We start from the raw sequence: 6,910 nt of genomic DNA, 5'->3' as shown, positions 1-6,910 counted from the left end.
ATGAAGTTGCTTAGTCACAAGTGGAACCTGTTTATGAAAAGCTTAGCAGGGTAAATAGCCTCAGAGGACCATCACCCAGCACCTACCTGAATGAAACAAGAGGGACAAATGCAGAGTGGAAGGGAGATTTTAACCTGTTTGTTGATAACTGACAGGTGTAATCAGCACAGGATCGCTGTCTGCAGCTTCTCACCCTAGAAAGCAAATCTGGCAGGCCAAAGGGGTTGCCAACATTTTTTTCAGTGCTGTGATCAAATGCTGCCTGTCCTGCACTTCTGTAAAGCCTCAGCCTGATGGAGTGAGTGTCAGCTTAGCAGGTTTCATTTCAATGCCACCGGCTGGAGAGATTTGTGAGAGATGCAGCTGCAGGGTCTGTAAAATACATACAGTACATCTTCAGATGGCATGAAAAAGGTGTTTGTTTGCCATTTTGTAACTTTGCTTGATAAATTCCTCAAGCTGTCCTTGGCTTTTATGTCACAGGATAAAGTAGGCTTTCCTGTCTCGAAACTTCATCTGCCCAGCAGCCCCATTTCCAGATACACGTGCCTGCTCCTTCCCTTGAGGACGGTGAACCCCTAAGGAGGGCGGGCAGAGTTGCCTTTGTCGTGTCCATCAAGCTAGCTAGGTTAAAGCACTCACCTGTCGAATGCAGGATGGGACGTGAGACGGGAGAAGGACCCATTCCCATGAATTGTTTTCTCAGCGGCAGTGTGAGGTTCAGGGCTCCCGGCTCCCAGACATTTCTCCTCCCCCCTGCACCACGCTCTGCTGCAGCAAGGCGAGTGCTTCTGGGAACATGCTGGGGACTGGATCCCAGCTGAAAGTAGCCCTTCAAAAATAGCAATTTTTAAACTGAATCATTTTCCAAATCACACTCTAAAATTACTTCCCTTCCTGGCAAGCTCCCTGCAGCTCTTCGGTACGCAGGCAAGCATGGATTTGGAGGATGCAAGTTTCTCAGGAGCTGCACCAATCCCATTCTGCAGATTCCTGCATCCATCCATCTGTGATCTGTCTGTCCGTCCCTCCCCTCTGCAGCACTGTGAACCTCAACCCCTCTTTGAATACAGGGGCCACCTCTCTCAACTTAATAGAGAGATTTACAAAGAGCTTTTCCTCTTTCCTCCAAATTATTGTCAAGAGAAATGGCAGGCTGCGGAACTCTTTCGCTGCCTAATTGGCCATTCAGTCCTTTCAAAAATTCAGCCGTTCACTTGGAGAGCTGAAGGATGCTAATCCGTTCTGAAAGGCCTGGCCCTGGTTGTGCTGAACAAGGTGAGATCCAAAAAAAACCAAGAAGGTGACCGGTTTGTTGCCTAATAGTTTACATGAACTCGACAGTGGGTTGTGTATTCAGAAATTATCCTTTGTAGGGTCTCAGAAATATTACAGAGCTGCTTCTCCCTAAGTTGTAGAATACTATCTTTCCATTATTAAAATGTATTAAAAATCCTTTGCATGCCGAGACATTGACTGAGATTTCCCTGCGCAAAGTAATAATAGAAAACAAATTAGCAAAACTAATGCAGGACGAACATAACCCACCAGAGTGGAATGTTTGCCCATAAAATGTGAAGTTTCATACCGCCAAAGACTGAGATGAAAATAAGTCACCTGAATACAGAACAAACTGCACAAGGTGCTGGGTACTGTCAGCTTCTATTGATGTTACCAGCAAGTGAGAACACATTAATGTGCTCAGGATGCTCAGAGCACTACACAGGATCAGGCCTTTTGAAACTGGCTATTCATCACATTTAAATTGAATGTAATTGTCAGGGCTGAATAGCTAATTAGATTATTCTCTCTCTCAGTGAGAACAGTGAAAGTGAGAAACGGTAGTTAGATTATCACCAGGCCTCAGGAAAAATAAAAAAAAAAGGCCGTTGCATAACTATTCATAAATTAGCAGGAAGAATGCAGGAATCTCTTGATTTAAACAGCAATTGTTTTCTGTGTCTCTTAAACCCGTGGAAGTATTCTCCTAGGAAAACCACTTCTTTAGTTAACAGTAGTCCTGTTTCAATACAGCTTAGCATCCCCTAGCAGTTTAGACCTAGCCAGTCAAAACGTGCACATGGCTGACTCCTACCTCTCACCCTGACTTGATTTTGAGTTTGGGAGTACCAGAAAGGGTTCCCAAAGGATTCCCAAGTTTATCTCATCAGCTTCTTCAGCTCTGCTCTCATGAAAGCCAGAGTACTACTGACAGAGTAACTAGGGCTTAGACAGCCCAGCTACCTGATAACAGTTTCAGCCCAAGACTCAAGATGGATCACCTGCTAGCCAACCCATAAAATTACTTGGTTTTCAACCCAGCTAGCTGCAGTAGGCAACTCGTGGCTTCAAGACCAGCTACAAGCCTGCCTGTTTTCTCTCTCCCCTCCCCAAAAGCTCACCCTGATACAGACAGGAGATGAGAGAGTATAAATGACCATTTGGGTCACTGGGCTTGTCTTTTGCTTCAAAACCCACAAAAGTACTCTGAGAGGATGAGGAGACATTAGCAACATCAAAGGCTCCATGGAAACACATACTTTTCCCCTAATGCTTTGTAGTTAGTATACTTTTCACTGCGTCAATCTGTCATCACGCTAAGTAGGGTACCGGGAAGAACTTGCCCTCCGTCCCAAAGAATCCAGACTTCTAACTTAGAAAACTGGCATATCCAGTATATGCATATACTTATGTTATGCATTATGACTGAAGGCCTTGCTTACAACGCTACCAATGCTCTGATTGCATAGGCTACCAATTGCCTCATCCATTTCTTTGAATTACAAAGTAATACCAAAGCAGAGACTGTCCCTCTAAATCCAGTAGGAGGTACAAGTGAAGAGGACCACCTCATTGCCTGTGCAGTTTATTGAGCATCCAGACTAACCATAAGGCCACTCATTGAAAAGTAATTTCCTTGGCCTGCATTGCAGATCAAAACCGAAACCATATTGGGCCGTATAAAAAGCAGCACAAAAACATCTGCACATTAATCCCAGCTGCAGTAACAGTTACAAATCTACTTGTTTTCGGTCACTGTCAAGGTAGAAAATATGTCTAGCTACTCCAAACCAGCTGTACATTTCAGGTCAGGCACTGTATGGCATGTTTACATTCAAATTGCATGAGACGCTTCCAAGTAATTACTTGAGACATTTCCATGCCAATAGAGTGGTAAAAAGATTCTAAATTATGTACTTAATTTTTTTTTCTCAGCAGATATTCGCTGCAAAGTCAGTGGGGACATGTATGAGTGAAGCTTGTATTGAAACCAAGAATCCAACTGTGGAGGTCTTGGTATCCCTGAAGTCAAAAGAAGTGATCTTGCTAACTTACTTGTAAGTCACACGGTCAAACCATGGTTGAGAATTTAAGGATTTTACCCACAAAAGAAAAAAAAGAACTGCTCCCTTGAAAGGAATAACACTAACTGGGCTGCTTAAGTTTTAAAATGCCATATTAAACTTTATTCTTTAATAATGAGATGTGGTGTTCAGTGTTACAACCTATTTTCAGACAATGGTTTAATTAAATATTTAATGAATGCATCTCATTTCTTTGCACAAGCTTCACTCTAAACAACCAAGCTAATAATGTAAACATCACTGATTATTAAAATAATTGCTTTCACAAACACCGGCTTCCTGGCAAACAAAATGGCTGGTGCCATGCATACAATGCGCCCACAGCGTGGGGGTCCCATTTTAGCATAAAACCCAATTTATAGTTGACCATCACCTTTTAAGAAAAATCCTAGGCAAATGGTTTTAAAGATGGTGATATTTTCACCAAATGCCTGGAGATTTGATCCAATTAGTCAAGCAAATCTATAAAAACATCATTCATTTAACCAAACCTGCCTTTAGGAGTTTTCCCCAAGCAGAGATGCAGCAGCAGCTTCAGGACATTTCCTCAAACAAACTCTGGTATCTGGATCAGATTAACCAAAACCATGACCCTCCTTTAAGCCAAAGTGCTGTAGCTGTGGCGGATTTGTATCCAGCCAATGGAGTTTCTCCAAGAGTTAGTTACTTTGGAAAGGACCATACATTTTCAGCAAGACTTTAATGAAAAAAATAGATGGACATTTCTCCCCCTCCCCCCAGCTTTATAACCCAAAAAATGGAGTATTTTTGCAAAACGGTGACAAACTTTCAAGACTCTAAGTAAAAAAATCTTAGTGAAATGAGTTGTCAAAACATTTTGAAAATCTGTCAACAGCTCTAATTCTTAGAAACCATGATTCGGTGATACTTGAAATATTGTCTTGTCCATGCTGAAGCAGCTAAACCACGTTCCTTGCTGCTTCAGCTTAGATTTTTTTCTTCATGGAAAGTTACCGGTATGCTTTCATATCTGTGATTCTTCAAGCTGATCGGCATCCCACCAGCATCATCCTTTCATAGGCAGGACATCTCTCCAGAAAGGTCACCGCAGACTCCAGAGTCAGTCAGCTTCTGCTGCTTGGAAAAGATTCAGTCCTTTTGAATGGGCTTTTGATGGGCTTTTTTGTCACCCAAGGAAATAGCCAATTTTTCAGTCTCCGTCTACGGCCCAACCATCACCCAAGAGGGGACAATGCATGGCATGGTGAGAATATGAGTTCCACAAACTTTTCTAACCATCTTCCCACTAAAAACATCGCTGGCCTTTCACAGTAGGTGAAATTGCTGAGCACTCCAGAGAACTGGACCCCTCATTTTTTAATTGAAAACAACAGAAAAAAAAAAAAAGGAACCGTCTTATTTCCCCTGCAAACACAAAAATACCAGGAATCCAAACCCCGATATCCAGCTGCAGCAACATAATTCCCGTGTATTCAGGTAAACTAGCTTAGATTTACAGCATCTGACACAGTGGATTGCACGTAATCACTCCTGCATTACTGGAGTGGAAATTATTTCTAACTGGCCATTGGCACTAAATGGTCCATATCTGACCTATTACCTTAAGCCCTTGACTATCCATGGAAGACTTCCCACTCGTTTTGATGGGCTTTTGATTAGATCTGACATACTTTCCCATTTTTTTTTCTGCTTCTTTTGTCCTTAAGATCTGCTATTACTTCCCACAGCTATTGGGTTTGTGATTTATTGGTTTAATTATTTTATTTTTATTTGGTTTTAGTATTTATAATGGGACACAACTGACACTTTGAAACAGGAGCCACTTTTTTTCTGAAGGGTTGCATGGGCTATGGGTCGCCTTGAGCGCAACAGGAGATTGGAAATCTTTTTTGATACTTCTGGACACTTTCCTTCCACATCTACTGAGCAAAATGCTTTAGCACAAAAGCAATAATGGCAAAAAGCAAAGTTTAAACCTGTTAGTGGCTATCCAAACATGATATTTGAGTTCTGTGTAAACTAAGTTGTTGTATTTTATCTGTGGTCTTTTCCTAGGAAGCATAGGTGCAAACCCAAGCTATTTTCTTTACCTGGCGAGTATGAACAGTCTGTTAGGAAGGGAGGAAATTGTCCCGTTATGGATGTGGCCAGAAGATAACCTCCAGTAACATGAAATCTCAGGGCAGAGCAAAATCTCTCAGATCCAAAATAAGAAATAAACGTGTGAAGAACAGCTATGGAGAAGTCCTAGCGATGCTAAATATCCGTTTGCTAAAAGGCATCAAGTAGCTACCTAGAGGCAGCAAGGATTTTCCTGTATAAAAAATATAAAACCTAGGTTAAAAAAAACCCGTAAACCAGGGAACAAACTCGCATCCAGGTGAGACTGACATTGGCAGTTGCAAATTGTGGGGAGTGTTTGCTTTTCCAAGCCCAGATCTTTCCTACATGTGTTATCGTCCCCTGCACACGTTTGCAGGACTGGCATCACTCCCATCCTCTTTGCAATACCTTATCGGCGTGAATTCTCTTTTTTTTTTTTAAATACTAATGATATTTTTTCTATTAAAATAACTACAAGAGAGACTACACGTCTCTCAGGAAAGGACTGCAGTTCTTACTGCAGCCTAACGGATAAGAAAGGCTATAGTGTTTGTTCCAAGCCAAACAGCGAAGAAAGAATCCACCGGCTTAGGAAAAAAAAATCACCTTTCAGATGCTAGCTAAGATTGAATGGGCATTTGGCACCGAAACCAGAATTTATCATTTTCTTGGGTCTAACTTTGTGCAGCCCAGAAACTGGAGCCAGATCAGAAACCACAATTCGTGCACCTAGAAATGACTGAAATTAATTAATTAGTGCTCCACCGACCACCACCAGCTCCCTCAAAACCACCTCTCTTGGCACCGGGCACAGAGAAAAGGTTTTAAAGCTAAAAAACCTCCGCAACGGCACGGCGCATCGCACGCATGACGAGGGGGCAGCCGCGTTTGCCCTGTCCCCCCTCCCCGGGCGGGCCCGGGGGGCCGGCAGCCGTCCGGTGCCGCGGTGGGGAGCGGAGAGCCGGGGAGCGGCGGGCGCGGCAGGGCAGGGCAGGGCAGGGCAGGGCTGGGCAAGGAGGGGCCCCGCCCCGTCCCTCCCCCCGGCCGGGCGCGGCGGCACCCCGGGCGCGGGGCAGCGGCGGCGGCGCCCCGGCCCGGGCGGGCGGCCGGCGGCAGCGGGGCCGGGGGAGCCTTCCCGCCGGGGATGCGGCTCCCCGGGGGCCGCGCCGCACGCTCCCGCCCTCCGCCCGCCGTCGACCGGGCGCCGCGCGGAGCCTCCGCCCCCGCGGCGGTCTCCCCCGCGGCGGGGCCGCCGCCGCCGCCGCCCCGCATGGCCAGAGCGAGCCGGCCGGGGCGCGCCGGCGAGGCCGCACCGCAGCAGCCCACGGCCCCGGGGGCGCGGGGCGTCGGGCTGAGGGCGGGCGGGCGAGGCCGGCGGCCCCGGGGCGCCGCCGCCAGCCGAGCGGGCAGCCCCGCCGGGGGATGACTCAGAGCCGCGGCCCCTGCAGCGAAGCCGCCGC

The sequence above is a fragment of the Aptenodytes patagonicus genome, chromosome 3 (genome assembly GCF_965638725.1).
Source record: "Aptenodytes patagonicus chromosome 3, bAptPat1.pri.cur, whole genome shotgun sequence".
In the NCBI taxonomy this organism is placed as follows: Eukaryota; Metazoa; Chordata; class Aves; order Sphenisciformes; family Spheniscidae; genus Aptenodytes; species Aptenodytes patagonicus.
The sequence above is the reverse complement of the archived record's forward strand: the minus strand, read 5'-3'. Positions refer to the sequence as shown.